This window comes from Adelges cooleyi, unplaced genomic scaffold (assembly GCF_023614345.1).
Source record: "Adelges cooleyi isolate 19-005CV unplaced genomic scaffold, UGA_ACOO_1.1 ACOO_flye_CR_arks_rails_tigmint_CR_PRNA_23, whole genome shotgun sequence".
Taxonomy (NCBI): domain Eukaryota; kingdom Metazoa; phylum Arthropoda; class Insecta; order Hemiptera; family Adelgidae; genus Adelges; species Adelges cooleyi.
In genome coordinates this window covers 4,537,750-4,556,742 of record NW_026095893.1, presented here as the reverse complement: position 1 = coordinate 4,556,742, position 18,993 = coordinate 4,537,750, and the positions used below count along the sequence as shown (strand labels likewise).

General features: G+C 28.7%; 1 protein-coding gene across 3 annotated transcripts in view; it reads left to right on the top strand.

Moving 5' to 3' along the window:
• LOC126836103 (acetylcholine receptor subunit alpha-type acr-16-like) overlaps positions 1-18,993 on the top strand; it is a 90,508-nt gene that overhangs the window by 50,708 nt on the left and 20,807 nt on the right. The window lies entirely within an intron of this gene.

The following is an 18,993-nucleotide window of genomic DNA, read 5'->3' as shown; positions in this document are numbered from 1 at the left end:
TTAAAGTCTGGTAGACGGATAGTCAACAATGAACCATGAGTGGATCGTCAGGTTTGAGAACGAGGGGTAAGGAAATAGTTAATAAAAAGAAAAAAAAACATTAATTACAAACTAAATTAATTAAATTTTTTTAGTCCATGGGAAAAAAAGGTCCGGGAACCTTTTTAATATTCAATTAAATTCTATACGCGTGACACCTTTTATATTAAGCCGTTTTATTCAATGTATAAATAAAAATGCTTATATACCTCCACATCAAAAACCAACATGGAGTGAAAACAAGTGTTTTCGGCATTCCTAATACCGTCTAGAAACTTAAGTAAAAATTATAATTATATCACGTAGATATACATTTTGTATTAATATAATCAACTTCAAACAGATCGGTTGGAAATGGAAACTGAAGGGTTTATCGTTAACATAAAAAAATAATTTCTCACTGTAAGTTCAAAAATAGAAATTCATCGAATATTATAGAATATTTGGCCATCAAACAATGTGTTGGGTGCAGTATAGGTGCACAAAAAAGGTTTGAACCCCTAACCGCTGCCAGTTGTTGTACATAAAACGGTCCGAAGTCCTGACCGCGCTATAGTATTCAACAGAAGAAGAACGGTGAGAGTGGAACCCGGAGGGGGAAGGGAGGTAAAGGGGTTTCATCGATCCAAGTGCAGAAGCGAGGAGGAGTATCTCTCTGACCCAGTAAACAGAGTGAGGGGATACAAAACGTGTATGTGTGAGTGTAAGTCCGTACATCTATCTATTGTTAAACTACGGAAGGCTCTGGACGCTATAGAGTTATGTATATAAATGAATAGGAGAAAAATAAAATACACGCACACACGTACACTAATATACACAGGAATACTGTTATTCCATTTCGGGATCTCTCTCGCCCTTCCCTTATCCTTGGGTACTCCGAAGCGCAACAAGGTATATTACCCGAAAGCGGCAAGTTATACGGTCTTCGCACTCAATAGATTATTCTGGTACTCTGTTTACAGCGTGGCTTGAGAATATACTATTCAAAAGGTTAAATTTTATTTTTATTTTTAAGAAAATACTGCTTGGTTTTTTCGTGTGTTTTTTTTTCCTAATTTTTGCGGCTTATCACATTAAATATTTAATCAATCTGCAACGATCCACGACTAATTAATCAATAAATAACAGACATTTTTTTTACTACTCAATAAATTATTAATATTTATTATTTAATTTAAGCCGCCATAGCCACTATAAGCACGTCGAAATTTGTATCTTACTTTTTTTTTAAACTTTTTTTGCCAAGTTATTTTTGGTCACATAGTCACTCTACTAAATAAGGCCATGTAAATTGATTAATGTATTAACAGAAATTGATTTTAGGACCTTGATGATTTGTATGATAATAATAGTAATTACTATTGACTTTCTTTCAGTAGTAGTAATTATGGACGGCAGTAAAAAAAATTATTATCTATATATAGCCTTGCGATTTGTATGGTTGCTTGCATTTTACACTAAAATTATTTTCGATCGTCATAACCGAGTCCATTTTTGGCTAAAATAAATTAAAACTTAGTACTTATAATAAATAATAAGAACACCTGAACCTGAATCTATAAAATTGAAACGATAGCTGTACATGAGCCATTATGTGTCTGAGCCAACTTTATATGGCTAAAACTTAAATTTTTTTTCAAATACACTCTATGCATCTTATTTTATATAGAGAAATGTAACGAGTAAACAACTTTTCATTTACATTACTAAATATACAAATAATACTTAAAAATTTGATTTTTAAGCTTGTTTAGTATTATATTCCTGTACTTAAAATTTGACTGGGTCCTGAAAATTAAATTTACTATGAAATACTTGCAATATAAATATAGAAATTGTTTTTTACTCCGTTTTCAAGGCCATAACTCGAATGTAAAAAAACATTAAAAGACACTTAAATTATGAAGATTTTATTAAAATAATAAGAAAACGATTTTTAACTTTAAAAATATTTTTTTTTGAAAACAACTCTACCGATTTTGCTGTAAATGTATATTTACACTATTTCCTGAATCAAACCGATAAACCAAAACTCAAGTGCTTTTAGTTAATTTAAAGTTAGTTCAGGCACACTGTAGAGCATAAGCGTGTACACGAGTGACTCACCTTGTATAGTTAACTTTTTGGACGTGGTAAATAATATAAGACATAATAATATTATGCACGCTACTCTGCACCAAAAACAAGTTTTCCTATAACATAACTTTTTGGGCCTCAAACTAATATCTTCTACTTCTTTACACTTACATTCATAATTAATAATTTATCTGTCTAAGGCATGACTAACGACAGCACTATGGTGACACCTACGTATTTTCTATTTTAACGAGTCCATAACAATTTTTCGTAAAATTTTAACCCTTTTTTCATAACACCTCCACCATTTACTATCATTTTTAGATGTGTATTTATTCACATCGTTAAAATTTAAAAAATTGTAAAATGTTTGTAAAATAGCATGAATATGCCCACAGCACCATCACACTACACTTTAATATTTCCCTACATTGTAAAAAACGGTGAAATTAAAATTTTAGGTTAACAAAAAATCTTGATTTGAAATATTTTTAAAAAATACAAAAATTGAATTTAAAGCACTAAACAAAAGGGTTCTTAAAAGTATTAGGTAACACATTTTAATTCATAATGTCGAAAACCGAAATACAACTTTAGGTGGAAAATTGGCATATTAATAAAAGGTCAATTTGGCGGACACGGTCCATTTGTACATTATAGTTTAAACAAAACGTTCATAACGCTAGATTAATAATTATATTATATTTATTGGGTAAATTACAGATACCTACCAAATCATTGTTTAATGAATATTTAACGCATTTGACCACAAACTAATAATTCATTGTTGTGTATTATTCAATTATTATTAATAGAAGTAGTAAGAAGAATTAGAAAGTAGTATTTACATTCAAAAAAATGCGATTTTAAATAATATTCGAATTGGAATTTTTGAATAAACAACGATGTTATGTGGCAATAGCAATACCAATTAATTTCAATAGTTATTAAATGTTAGGTACTTAGGTATATCTAAGCTGAGAATCTAACAAAGTTTTGTTCGTAAATGTTTATTTAAACATAAAATCAGAAAGCGTGTGTTTTAAAGGGTTTAATGACTCAACCGTTATTAATTAGTTCCTCAAACATCGTGACTTGGCCCGAGATTGGGTTACATTTTAACAAATCTTTAAACGTATTTTTTGTGTAAAATTTAACGTGATAATTTAATACCTTGTATACTGTATAGTATCCAGTTTTTTTTTTTTTTACATGGTTTCGCGAGCTGGGGGTGGGACCGACGTTAGTCATTTCACCCCGTATAGTATCCTATTATATTTAGTTATTATTAACAAAAACAAGTTAATCTTTTAAATAATTATCGTCATACATGGAATTTCTATAGTTTTCTGTTTAGCCTCAAGCTGGTTAGATTAACTAATTACATCGTATGGGGTGCATGTGAATGGAGATGATGTCTCATTTTAATGCTAGCGTGTGTGATAAAACGATGTTTGGTAACGGTGACACGGAGACAGAAGGAATGTTCTCAGATGCTACATCAAAGCTAATAGCTGTTTTGAGGGTTTATCACAAGTGTTTCAGGTATAAATGAATAATTCCGACCGAGAATAGTCGTAAATAATAATAATAACAACACATCCACAATCGCATAAGCTATCGTTGCTAATTTTTCCTTACAAAATTTAATAATCATTCGGTTTTAAATATATGTATTATAATAGCGATTAGATAAAAAAAAGCAGTAACAATACGGTGATTATTACTGAAGTTGAAATTTATAGATTTTTTCTTTATATACATTCCAACTACAATAGGCTTAATTAGCAGAAGAATAATCACAAAACATATTTTCGTAGTCGCTTAAAATGTATTACAAACATTATTGTATTGGTAAAAAATATGTACTAACGAAAAATTTGGAAAGATTCTAATTTAATTGAATTGATTGATTTTTTGCTTACACATTTAAGATTAAAAAAAAGCTGTAAATAACAATAACGCTTTGATGCAAATCCGTAGACAATTAATAAAACGGTGATTTTAATAAAAGCGAATATTTTATAAGCCTTACAAAGTATAAAATATCATGATAACCATTTAATTTACAAATTAATGATATTTTTAATGAATAAAGTAATGATCATTAAAATATTTATTATGTATAAAACAATATACATATATATATATAAATTAATTGACTGAATTAATTTATTCACTCTCGTTCGTTTAATAACTAAATATAATATAACATTGGTTATTGTTTGAATTTTAAAACAATAATAACTGAATTTTAGCTTTAACGAGAAGCTGAAAACAAATAATTACATTTACAATGATGTGGTTTAAATAAGCACCGATGATAATTATTTTTTTATATCAAAAGTAATTACTTCAAACAATTTTAATATCTGTCAACATAAGACCCTGCGTATTTATTTTATAACTTGCGCATTTCTATCGGTAAAACCGCGACATTTACCATTAATTATAATCGTGGGTGCCCGTAAAAAGGGGTTGAGTAAACAACTACAAAATTTTCAAGAAATGAAAAAAAAGTTCTTGAAGAACACGTTAGATCATGCATTATTAGGATAGGATAGATATTTTTAAATAAAACAATAAAAAAAAACTATTTTGCACTTTCCTGTATAAATTTAAATTCACAAAAATAAATAACAAAATAACTGTTATAAGATTTGAAAAAAACTCTTTCTGTTTTTAAATAAAAGGGTTAAGACATTTTAATAATTAAAGTATTTTATTAAAATAATTTAAAACAAAATTAGATAGATAACACATTTTAATGAATTTGATTACAGTGTTGTTATTATAACACCCATCATAACATAATGTAAAATGGCCGGAAAATAGACATTACCCTTTTTATCACTAAAATAATGGTTTTAAACGATTTTAGTCAGTATAAAAATGACAAAATTCTTGTTGCAATATTAATTGTAAATTCTAAAAGAATTAAGTCAGTTCATCGGAAAATACACTTAAATGATAAAATGTGACTTAACTTAACAAACACTTCTTTATTTTTCATTATTATTTAATGAATTACACTTTGATTTAAATATTAAGCACAAATAATAGATTTTTTCTTCTACATTTTTCTGTGTATAACTCATTTTGCACAAAATATTGATTTAACCCCTATTGTACGCAGACCCGCGTATTGTAATCGCGTTTTTACTGTCGATACGGGCTTAGTGGATGTGTTTAGATTGGATAGGAAATACTTTGCAAGTGTTTTAGAATCATAAATTAAGGATGAAAATAAAAACGAAGAAGACAATTTGGGAGCTATGATAAAACTGTTAGAAACTATGCTGTTGTTTTTTTTTTCATTATACTCTCTGCAGAATATAAATCACTAGCAAAATAACGGGTATTGCAAAACAAAATAGTGTATGTACATAATATATTATACATAATATATATCTTTTAAACGATAATGCTTAATAAAAATACTAGTGTGTATTTTCATAATAAAAAAATGACACGTTATTATCAGCCTTGTATAAATAATTATCTTTAAAATCGTATTACATCTACATCAAACAAATTATTAGAAATGTGTTACAACTCTACTTCTTTTAATCACCATTTTTTAATTACTTAAGTTCGATCGCCGTAGGTGTTTTTAAAACACTATTTTCTTAATTTTATACTTAATATTTTTTCTTATGCTGTAGCAGTTTACCCTTTGTCTGCCCTAAGATTTTTTTGTTTTTACTACTAAGTTGATATGTAAAGAAAAAATCAAAAATTGAATGAATACGCGAAAAATTCATAAATATTAAAACATCGTGTTTACAATTGCATTGGTTTAAGTTGAGTACTCGATTATAACTGATTGTGAGTTGACATTTTATGAACATCTTAAATTCGCAGGGAAAAATTTAGATTTAGTACACAGGTCAGTTAAAAAAAATGATATAATAATATGCCGTCAAGTTAGCTGTATTCAAACTATTTTAGTATTTTATTACAGTATTATATTTTAATACTATAGGTGAAAAAATAATAAATTTTTTAATTAAATTCAATTCGTTCAAAACAATATAAAAATACTCGATCCCAATGGTTGTTACCTAGGCGAGTAAAGAAAACATATTACTACTTTTCTGACTCGTGTCACTGACAAACGTGATTCAAAATAAATAAAAAAAACCTACGAGAAAAATAAATCATCTATCTTGTTTTATTTCATGTCATCGTCCTCCCCAGACATTTAGTCGAGAACCGTTTTTCATCAAAGTGGACGCGTTCTTCCAACGTCAAAACATAAAATCTCACGATATAAATACATAGGTACAAGTATGTACAAAACTTATACAGGGTGATCCACTTATCGTGAACCACTCAATATCTCATAGGGTTTAATAAAATATATACGTTACCATTTAAGTTTCAAAAGTTACTATCAAAAAAACTAAGTTGAGAGGGGGGTAAAAACAAAAAAAATTGTGAAAAATTGAGATCACATCGTATAAAAAAAATATGAAAAAAAAAATTGTAATTTCTTATTAAACCCTATGGGATATTGAGTGGTTCACGATAAGAGGATCACCTTGTATGTTTAATGGCAACAACTGTTGTTTTTGTAAATTGACATTGAATCACTCCCTTATAAAATTATTGTTTTATTATTATACAATTTTTTATTTAATTTTTCATCAAATTTCATTAGGGCTGCAATTCTGATTTCCGTCTTCCGGTTTATTACAGTGAAAGCAAGTCATCGTAGTCCAAACTATTGTGCCATTATTATTGGCCAACTATATTTGTAACGTCCACTATTGCAATAAGCAGGTACTCAGAAGTCAGACTACAGTGAAATAATAATCATTATCGTTGTTATTAACAATTTCAGGTGCCTACCGTGCAACCACATATGCTCATCCACAGTACACATGCGTACATTAGTATTGCAATATCGTTTTAATGTTTATGTGGTCCATGAGTATTATTATAATGGCCGGTGGTAACCCAAAAACGCCACCGGCTATTTCTCTTGCCGTTTATATTATTTCAATGTTTTGTAGGCCAACTCCCTGTAAAAAGCTAAAACAATTAAACAATTATTAAAGAAATAAAATGCTGTTCTTTCAAATATCGTGTTTCTTATAATAATATTAAGTCAAACAATTTCGCTTTTTTAGTTGAGAACAACCAGCATAAAATAATACTTTTAAGAAATTTAAAAAAAAAATCATTTTATTCATCTCTTGTACACTGTTATTTAATATTTAGAAATCATCAACAATGTATTTGCATTAAATCAAATGTCAATTTCCTGGTTTTTATACGGAACTAATGATGTTTGGTAAACAACTACAATGATAAGTGATTTAAATAAAATACCTATGTAATAATTTATAATAGTAATTTAATATTTACGTTAAATCAATAATTTGTAACTACTAAGACAAACCGATATTTTTTTTCATTTGCAAAATAAACATAAATAATTAGTATAAACAAATTATTTATATTATCGTGATCTGTAGTATTTTGATAATTTAAAAAATTCCTTTCAAAATTAGGAATAATAGAAGAGAATAGATATAATTTAATAAACAAAAAAAGTATAATATATTATAACTTATAACTAATAGTTATAAATTATAACATATACTTTTGACGTTTCGTAAATATGTATAAAATTAAAATCTTTTTAAGATTTGGATTATCGTCGTCTGATATAAATTGATTACTTGGTTGTCGCTGTATTGTCCAATACGCAATAATTATATGACAAAAATGTATTGTATGTCTCCAGAACAGCATTTTTGAATACAAACATAACAATAAAACAACAGCTTACCGTAAATACAATTATTTTTAAAACAAAGATTTTGATATAAAACCTATCTAAAATTATTAACTGACACTTTTATATAAAAATAAAAAATATTTAATTAAAAATATATATTTAAAAAAACTGTCTAATTATATCGAGTGAATACGTGTACAAAGATTTTTATTTAAAAAATGATATAATATTATGGGGTACTTATAAGACAACACAACTAATACCAAAATGACAATTTAATTATGACGTAAGTATTGCCTTATATTATACAATAAATACTTGCTTCCCTTTATTTTTTTTTCTACTTCCTTTTTGAATGTAAAATCTAGATAACAGCCAAACTTCCAATTCAAATTACAAACATCATATTTGTGACGGTTTATGTTGTAAATTTTATTCTTAGTATTCTTGTTTTTATATTCTCAACGAGAATATTTTTATAGTTGGAGCTAATAGTATTAAGTTTAAATAAGTGATTGTAATTCGATTTTTAAGTGAGTAAAGCTAGTGAAATTAAAGTGTGTCAGTATCAAACGTGCTGTTATTAAAGTTATTATGTATTAGGTAATTACATATAAAGGAATGCAGGGGAAAACGATATTACACAATAATATTTTCAAATGTTCAGTATTTTAATTCAAAGTTTCAGAACTTCATTTATTTCGCCGACATAGATATTTTTAAAACTACTGTAAAGTTGATTGAGTTATTTTTTCATAATTCGATTTATGGATTGTATGCTTCGGAAAAAAAACACATTAGGTGGTGTAGTTGACTTATATTTACAAAAAACTTAACTGTAATTGTTTTCCCCCTTTGTGTTACCTTTGAGATATATTTAAAAACTCTGGACACTGTTTATTAAAGCTGCGCGAATAAGGATTACAGGCATTATACATGTTTAACACTTGCACAAAAAACAATGAATTATATTATTGAACTACCCAAACATAATGCTTGCACCTTAGTAGTTAGCTATAACTATCATATTATTATCCTACAAATGGCAGTAAGAACATATTTTTTGTTGTTTCGTTCAACGGTAGATATATACTAACGCAAAATATACATATATAAAAAATTGTTTGTGATAACAATGCGAAAAAAGTAAGAAATAGTTGCCCGTTCTTAATTTTTTTTTAATTTGTAGTTTTGTAAAAATTATTACCCGAATTTTCTGAGGTACGAGAACTAGCCTGTGTTTAAAATAAAATATTTTTAATAAGTGTATTGCATTATGAATAACATAAAATCGAATACATACAACAACTATTATATTATCATAAAAAAACAGATAATAATTTTTTTATACAACACACTCCTACGATTTTGTTAATTAAACAAGGGAATTTTTTATCTATTAAATAACTAAAAACAAAATTTATAATACAAAATTATACATCTTGCTAACGTGCGATGAGTATCTACTGCAAGTCATGTATTTATTACAAAAATATTTAAATAAGACTTATAAACAACATAGAGTTTGTACATATATGTACAAATTATACATATAAAACTAAACGCAGTCTTTCAATTCCTTAGAAGTAGAAAGTTTATGTTAAGTTTATATTTTTACATTCTATATTAAATTGTAGAATACGTATATTTGACACGCTGCGAACGCTTGTATTCTGACAGTACGCGTTTCAAAGTTTACCATACAAAATTTCGAGTTATTCAAATAGAAATGTAAACGATTTTTTTAATATCAAAAGCATATTTTTGTTTTGACACATAAGTCATAACACATTTAGATATTAAAACCCATCGTGTAAGAGTTTAAATATATTAAATATAAATGATAGATAAAGTTTAGCTACTATAGCTAAAGAATCATTTTTTTTGTCTAAGCAAATAAACAATAATTAATAATACTTACAGTAGAGTGATTATAGTATTTTTTAAGAATACATTTTTCAAATTTTTGAGCTAAGTGTAAGTGTCTATATTGAATTACAAATTTGACTTAGCACTTGTTACACTATTCACTTTGTAATTTATCAAAGTACGTGTCTAAACTTCAACAGCATTTTATTTTTCTTATCCTATAATGCAAAACAAGAGTTCCGCAGCCTGTTTATCTTTAATAGTCAGCCACCTTCTTCCTCGATTACTTTTTATCAGACTTTAGATCTCTTATTTCACTTCATTATACATAAGTTTAAATTAATCAGAAAGCATTTCTTAGGTGTTTAATTACCCCGAAAAAATATTCTTTTGAAAATTAATTTTACCTTACAGTGATTGTGTAAAAATGATTCACAAACTGTTTATCCCTTTTGAAATTTTAAAAATGATTAATGAATATGTTATTACTAATTAGCATTGAGTACATTCAATGATCGCTCTGCTGTAGTATTTGCCATTGACCTATTTACGTCACGCCTTGGCCTTAATACGTAGGTAAGATTTTCAGAATATTACATCAAAAGCAATATTTTAACTGTACAATGACGTGGACTTAGGCCATAAATGTCAACTGCTGTCGGCAATGTAACATTATCTTATAAGAATTGTTGAAAACTTTGATAAGACCTATCAAATAGATGTCATTATAACGGACTTCCCAAAAGCCTTTGATACAGTAGATCATGGTCTGTTCGTAAAATAACTTAAGCTTCTAAGGACTGGTAACCCGTATTTATCTTTGCGTAGTCATACATTGCGGGTAGAAAGCAATGTTTTAAAGTTGACGTGTTTTTTTTTAGATTTGGTAAAACAAATCCTTTCATTTCATCTGGCTGTCGTCGCTCCGTAAATTTTGCCCTTATGTAATTCAAACTCAAGTACAGATTTTTTTGTTTAACACCATACCTTACTTTATGTGCTCTCTCTACCAAAACCATCGGTCATCCTATTGTAATATGAATATTACAATATGAATATTATTTATTTCTACAATCGATTCTCGCTACGTCAAATCCGACTAAACATCATAAAAGGCTATAATAAATAGGTCACTAGACGTCATGGATTTCCTTTATAATGTTTCATTAAAGAAGCCCTAACATTAAAATATCCATCCAAAAATAACTAATACCTTTTCAATTTTGCGTCATTACTTGGAATACCCTGCAATATACTTGTAATTTATAATTTTAGATATTATTAATTCAAAAGGAAAAGTTGATTTTTTTTCATACATACTCTTACAGAGTTTCATTTTTTTCGTGTAAAACTTGTATAATTTGTATTATAAAACGTTCTTGTTTGTCTACCAACGCTTGAAAAAACATAAACGTAATGTTTAAACCGGCTGTGATAGCCGATGTTGCTAAATCCTTAAGATTTTTTTAGTGAATTTCTTAATAAGGTTCTAGGTTTATTCAGCTCTCAAACCATTTAGACTAATCGTGCATGAAGTCTTAATTTGTAATTATCTCCAATATGAAATTAAAAAAAAAACAAGTACAATAATAATGCCGCCTTTATTATCGTAAGCTACATCAGCCTAAGAAAATACCTATAATAGTTACAGATTTGTTATAGTGATGGTAATGATTAATGATAAAAGTTGCTTTATCGTTAGTAATTTCCTACGTAGTTTCGCTAATTTTAGTAAACCAATAACGTGGTCATCAGTAGGTAATAGAATCATTAATATGTACACCTCCCCAATTAACACGATACCTTTTAGGTTAGATTATTTTCAAGATTTTTGTTTTTTACATTATACTTTTAGTTCGATTCGGAGCTGAGAAGGTATTTTTTTTGTATTCCAATTAAGTTAGAATGTATACAATTCAGATTGATAATTATGTTAGGTTGTAATTCCTTTGTTTCCACTTTTCAGGGTCTTCCAAATATTAAAAGTAAAACTTTATTTCTTTAGTTTTTTTCCTTTATAACAATAATTAAATTAAGCGCCATAGACTTTATACATCACCATAACCTGTACAATACCGCGTCACCTTAATGTTTAACATTTAAAATATTTGTTTGAAAAAGTAATTTTTGATACTGCATACTAATATAATATAACAAAAATAAAATACAGTTATGAATGATAGTTGTATTACTCGTAAAGTAACTATATTTTATTTTGAATCACCAATTATAATAATCTGAGGTACCAACCTTTTCCTTATATTCTTTAATTGGCAGACGTCTTTTTTATTTCGTTTATTGTTCATTTCTTCTTTATGTCTCTAATAAAAATAAGAAAGATGTACCAATTCAATTAATAAATAAAGCCACGGATAATAGTTTATCTATTAATGTAAAATAAACCAATCAATGAGTAGATATAATATGAATTTTGCATTGTTTTTACTTGTAAGTTGTTAACACGATGTATATATTTTTCAATGTATTGTTATTGACTTTTTGTCTTATTTAATAAATGTACATTGTACATAGGTTTAGTAGGATCCTATTCGATCTTTCATTACGTCTCTGTCTGTTATCATCTCTCTACACTACCCAATGTATACGCCTCCATTAATAACATCTACCCACTTCCTAATCTGTTTACCTTTTTACTTAATTTACTACTTCATTTTCAAAATGTCCATATAGGTACTCCTTTAAGCTATTCTATCCCATTTTCCCTGGTATTAACGAAACTACTAAACTATACCTATTTTAGCTTTCAAGTGTAGCATAAAGTTATTCTCGGCTAACCAAGCAAACCCAAATTAAAATAACACTGCATAGCGTACAAAACACAATAAGAAGTATTAACTCAAGTGGGGCGTAGACAGTTACTTATTTGCTATGTATGATCAAATATAGGTAAAATGTGTAGGCAAAAACATGTTGAAATTAAAATAATGGTTAATGTAGTTTATAATTCATTTATGATTTTCTTTAACTGATAAAATTAAATAGTAACACTTACACTAGCGATTAAAAGTTATACACAGTACAATTGAGACAGTGAATCCCGACACAATGCTTTGAAGATAAAAGAATACTGATTACTGACTATACCGCATAAGTAGAAAAAAATATAAAAAGGAAATGATAAACATTTATAATTTTAAATGAGTTTGTTTTTATTTACGGCTTTTTATAATGATATTATTACAAAACAATAGTATTTTATCAGAAAACTGGTTTTTAGTCATTAGACGCTGAGTATATTATAATATATTTCTTTGTAACTCAGTAAATGGGATTTTTTACGGAAATGAGATTCTATAAATTTGCTGCTTATAACACTGTTGCAAAAATCTACAGCACCTACCATTATTTGTATTTTAATTATAATAAAACGTTAAACTTTAATGTGAATTTGGTATTAGAGTATACTCTACTTATCCATTGCCATCTAAATAAGTCACATTTAAAGATGTTTATTATACTTAGTGGAAATGTACGGCTACATATTTATAAACATAGTAAACTCCTACACTCCTGACCTTTTTACCTGGCTAAACAAATAGCGAATATAAAATCGTAAGTTGGTTCTTTTACAAAATTGCTAACGACCATATTTTTTGGCAATATAGACAAAGTACATATTTTTCGATATAATTGTACTATTATACGGTGAAATAACCCGTGTTTTACTGCATGTTGTCAAACTGTGGTGTAGTTGTAACATTCATTGGTGATTCGGTTCGATTTTGTATGTTTGTTATTTTATATTGCTTTATAATTATTTTTAATTTGTTGTTTATAACTATAATATTTTAAATGGAATTTATTTATAGCCAATGGCTATTAGCCATTTAATTACAGCTTAAATCTCACTTAACATATATAATATTATATTACACTTAACACCTTTCATGAATAAACGAGTTTTTTAAAAAGAAAATTTTATAGCCGTTGTCTTATGTCTTTTAAAAACAAACTTGCCCGTCTCACTCTACAAAATGTTTTGCCACCAAAAAATAGTTTTACTAAGTTTTTTTTAATGTGTTATTTTAAAAAAAATTTTTACATTTTTTAGATATTTAATAATGACTTAACAATCATTTATAATAAATGCACAGAATAGATTATATTCGATTTAATTTAATCTATTCTATGGAAAATTTACAATGTTTTATTTATAAATGGCAATGCATTTTTCTTAACAGTTAATTCAATTGATCACAAAATACTCGGGACTTTGTTTTAATAAAAAATCAGTTTATTATAGTGCATTAATTTTATTTTTCAATAGAGCTAAGAATAATCAATATGCCAAAACGGTTTTTTATACCTTCCTAGTTTATAAAGAAATTTATCAAACGGCGATTAAAATAACAATCTTCTTTAAAATAGTTTCATGCACCCCTCGTTCTCAAAATGATTTTTATTTTAATGGAGGTACTTAGCTCCGGTCATTTATCTGCATTTTTGCGTGCTCCACAGTTTATACTTAAATAAATACTTTCTTATCTCTGTGAAAATGAATGCCAAACCCATCAATTAATTATATTAGTAATAATATCAAACCAAACGTTTCGTAAAGTCAGCTTCTCTTTAATTACTTAAAATATGTGATGAAATCTTCATAAAAATATTATTATTTAAATGTTATAAAACTATTATCAATACAACAACGTTTCCATACATCGATGGACATATTCGTTGTGATTTGGTAACACGGCATTATGTATTTTAACTAAATCAATAAATTGCCAATTAAAACTAAAACTTGACAACTAATGAATAATGACTTTTAACAATTTATTATAATACAGTATAAATATACATAGAACATTTTGCAAAAAAGCAAATATTATCCATCGTTCTTAATCTAGAAAATGTTGAACAAAACTTGTAGTTATTAAGTTAAGTAACAAAATAATTGAGTACTTAAAAATACCGTCCACAACTAAAATACTATACGCTCATTTTTGTGGTGATGGGAATATTTTAACTTACTGTTATTTTTTTTCCTAGGCAACTTTGGCCATTAGTTGTTGGTTTTGTGTAAGTGTGGAACACGTGCGGTGGGGGCATGGAATGGGACGCGCGCCGTTAAAAATCCCGACTGGTCACTAGAGATGAGACCTCGAATCGAATTTTTCTATTATTCAAATTATTCGAATTTTCGAATATTTTGTCAAATTTATGTTTTTTGTAATTATATATCTATATAAATTGTTAAAATCTTATTTTTTTGTAACAAGTAATAATATTTATTTTGTCAAAAGAATAATTCGTAATAATTATATTTATTTTGTTAAAAAATTATTAAATATAGATCAAGGACACCTTAGTTGTCTCTTAATTATTTTTTTTTAAATCTAATTAATCCTGTAAAGAAAATGATAAAATATTCGAATAAAAAATTCGAATATTCGTTATTTGAATAACAAATATTCGTGCGAATAAAGTATTCTAATATTCGAATTTTTTTTATTCGAATAGTCCCACCACTACTGGTCACCCATCCGGTATAAAGCAGCAATGGGCACATCAGCACTACACAATATGACTGTCGTTTGATTAAACAAAACCGATATTATTTTATTCCCTCTAATAGATTGAATTGTAATTAGTTTTTTTGTTTTTAAGAGGTAGAAAAATGTTAGGTAAATCACTTTATGTCGGATAACAACTACTATAAAAAATATTTTTTCACCTATTGTTCGAGGGATACTTTTAGTTTCTTTTCCGAACGACAACGTTATGTTCATCAATCATGAATAATAATAATAAAAGTTTTCAAATAAAAAACTTCATTGAGTATTTAATATTTAAAATCTGTGGCGGTATTTTTATTTACTCGAACTAAGCGTATGAGCAACGCAACGCGACCGGACGCCCTTTGTAGAGAACATTTTGCCTGTTGTTAGAAACGTCGCAATCAAACGTTTCTTACGGGCAAAAATCGGTATACGCTATGGTAATGGTAACAACCGCCGCGCCGTCCACTAAAGGGGACGATTTTACCGGTTGACCCGCTGCCACAGTGACTGCGTTTAATAGAATTTAATAGAATTAGAAAATGGGCAGCCACTGGACACAAAATGGGATTCTTATAAATTGAAATCGAACGACGCCTCCGACAACATGGCAAAGTGACCTGGCGCTATTGACGCGACCGACATAAAATCACACCGCACCATACTGTAGCGACGAAACTGCACTAAACAACGGCGGCGAAAACCATTATTGTACCTGGTTCAGAGTCAACAAAATGAAAAGATAATCAAATAGAGAATCGCCGGCTCGTTCTAGAACGACCAACGCATTTCACGCTCACCGCCGTTAAATTATTTTAACGCGACTTTTGTAGCTCACACGGATTTGATGACTATCAGAATTTGTTCTACATCTTTTTTTCTTTCTACGAGTCAATAAAAAAAAAATTAAATAAAAGAAACCAGCGTTAAGTAAATTAGACAGCGTAGACTTTAACACCGTGGTATTTTAGCGTATTATACCGGAGACAATGCGCGAGGGAAAAGAAAAATATTCAAATTATATAAATATTTTTTTTTTTTTTTTTACTACAAACGTCGTCCGTGATCCTGCTGAGTAGCGCCGCGGGACAATTTTATCGGACAACATTTTTTTTTGTACACTTCCCTTCTGTTTTTTTGCTACATTAAGTCATTATTTATTACCTTGATACAACTTTTACTCGGATACTCGTAATAAATTATTTTCGTGTCGAGAAAGTCGGACCGTCTCGAAGCCAAAGAAAAGCTGATAAAAGTCACGATTGTCGGCGGTGTGGCTGTGATGCCTGTAATTAAACTCGACCCGCTCAAATCTTACACATGCTCGGCAAACATCGTGCGAAAGAGTGCCGCCGGCAGTGGTGCCAATCAATAGTCACGCCCGTACGGAGCCGTTAATTGTCCAAATGATAAATGCACACCACACCGTTAGCGCTTTGGCTGTTATCGTTGTCGTTCCCGCCGATCAAACGGCACAAGACCACGATTAATAACTCACCTAATTAGTTGTTGTTTCCGACAATCCAAAACCCGCACGCAGCTGTGAACCACTGCAAATGGTTATAGTCAAAGCAGTAAGTAAAGGGATAAGAAATATTGTTTTTTTTTTTTTTTTTTTATAAAGGAAAATAATAACGCCCAGAACGGATGAGATACTTTCATTGGCATTTTGTTTTCCCATCAAATTTAGTTGTTCAGCCGTTTATTTGAAAACTGTTTTATTTCCCAATTAGATGTGGTTACAGAAATGCTCATAAAGTCTTCAGTATTAAAGTACAGACCTGTAACGCGTCTCGTTAGCACGTTAAGTTAGGTTATACTGTATATTGGCAAAAATATAGACGAGAAGGACGGAGGAAAATGTGCCGCATTTTTCATCCTTTCTTAGGCCCCCGAGGTACATTCCAGATAGATTTCTAATCGACGTGCTACTCGATTAAGTCGGTCCAGTGGTTTGAAAATTACTAACACGAGAATAGCACACACATAATAAATTCACATTTTACATTGTAAAATCAATACCTTCTATAAGCTTCGCATCGAAGTTAAACTAAGCTATGAGTTTAAAGTAAAAACGAAAAACGTAAAGCATACAATACAATAAGCAAATTAGATAAATTAATGTTAACTTAACATGAATACCTGATAAAAGAAGGAGTCCAGCGACCCCACTTCAGTTTAAAATTAAAAAGTTATTAAAAATGGTTCACTGACAAAAAAATGTGTTATAGCATAATATGATACACAGGACCCAGCAAAAGTCGTTAACGCTTTCGAGCATGTGCACGCGTTACCAAACTTTTGCCAAATTATTACATTAAAAACGTGGCATGAAGATTTGGTATATTACGCAGCCAAGAGTTTGGTTTTTCCCAAAAGAGCTTATAGTATTTACCAAAATGTGTGAGCAACCCACTAGCGTTAACAACTGTAACCTTTCACGTTTTCCAGCTTTTAAATTAATTATTATAAATTGTATTGACCGTTTTAATTTATTTTGTCATAGTTAGTCTAATGGGGAAAATAAACTCTGTATACATTTTAACACGTGTAGTTACAATAATAGTTTTCGTAGAACAATACTTGTTAGCTCAGCTTACCGTTTATTTGTCACTCACAAGTTATATTATATTATACATTAATATATGTTTTTAAACTGTGCGATTTCATTTCTAAACATCATTTTTTGGTCGTATTATATCCGTATATAATATTTTTTTTTAAAAACCTCAATATGGAAATATTATTAATTTTTTCACCCTTTTTATGTAAATATATTTATATTTTTTCACCTACGCAGCTTAAAATCAAAAACCTTTTAACTTTCCGCTATTTTTGATTTCATATTATACAAAATCATAAATCGGTACGTACCCAAGTGGGCCACAACATGAAAAAAAAACAATACTACGTCTGACATTTATTTCAAAACTTTCAGCATAATAAATGTGACTGAGTGATCCATTAATTTTAATAATTCCACTCGGGAAAACTACAGACATCAGATTTCTACATTTCCATGTGAGCTATTAAATTTCATAATAACTGAGACGCCTAGAACACAAGGGGTATATAAGTGACATTTTTACAAAATCTGAGTTAAGTGCACAGTTAAACTACAAATTGTCCATTTTATTTGGTGGTAAAAATAAATAAGTGAATTATTCATCATTGGCTGCGATCTGGTAGCAAATCACCTAACCCCTAAACGGAAACGCCATTTGGAAATAAACTTTGAGCTTGATTTTCTTGAAATCAATAAAATGTGTTCTAGGCGCCTCAATTAAACTAATAAGTACGTAGACGTTGAATGGATGAACTAAAACTTTAATTGATATTGTTTCTATATATTTTATATTTGTATGGGTAGTTAGAGTTTAAATCGCGTTATCCGTGTACACATCCAGTTTCTAAGTAGTCACTTGCATAGCAATCATGTAAAGTTTAAAACTTTTCCAATTTTTGTTTTTCTTTTAATCATTTTGAGGCGCATACAATAATTTATCGGAGTACGAACGACGCAATAAATTGACAATACTTCTTTACATCTTTTCTTGCAGGATACATAAAAGATTCAAATGAAATGGCACAGTTACCCACGTCCCACGTTGACATCAGGCGAAAAAACTATTTAATAAAAAAAACCAAGGGATAATGGCTTTTTGAATGATTAACGAGTGCTTTAACATAGTACATCCAATATAAAGGCACACATTGTAAATGTATTTTTCAAAT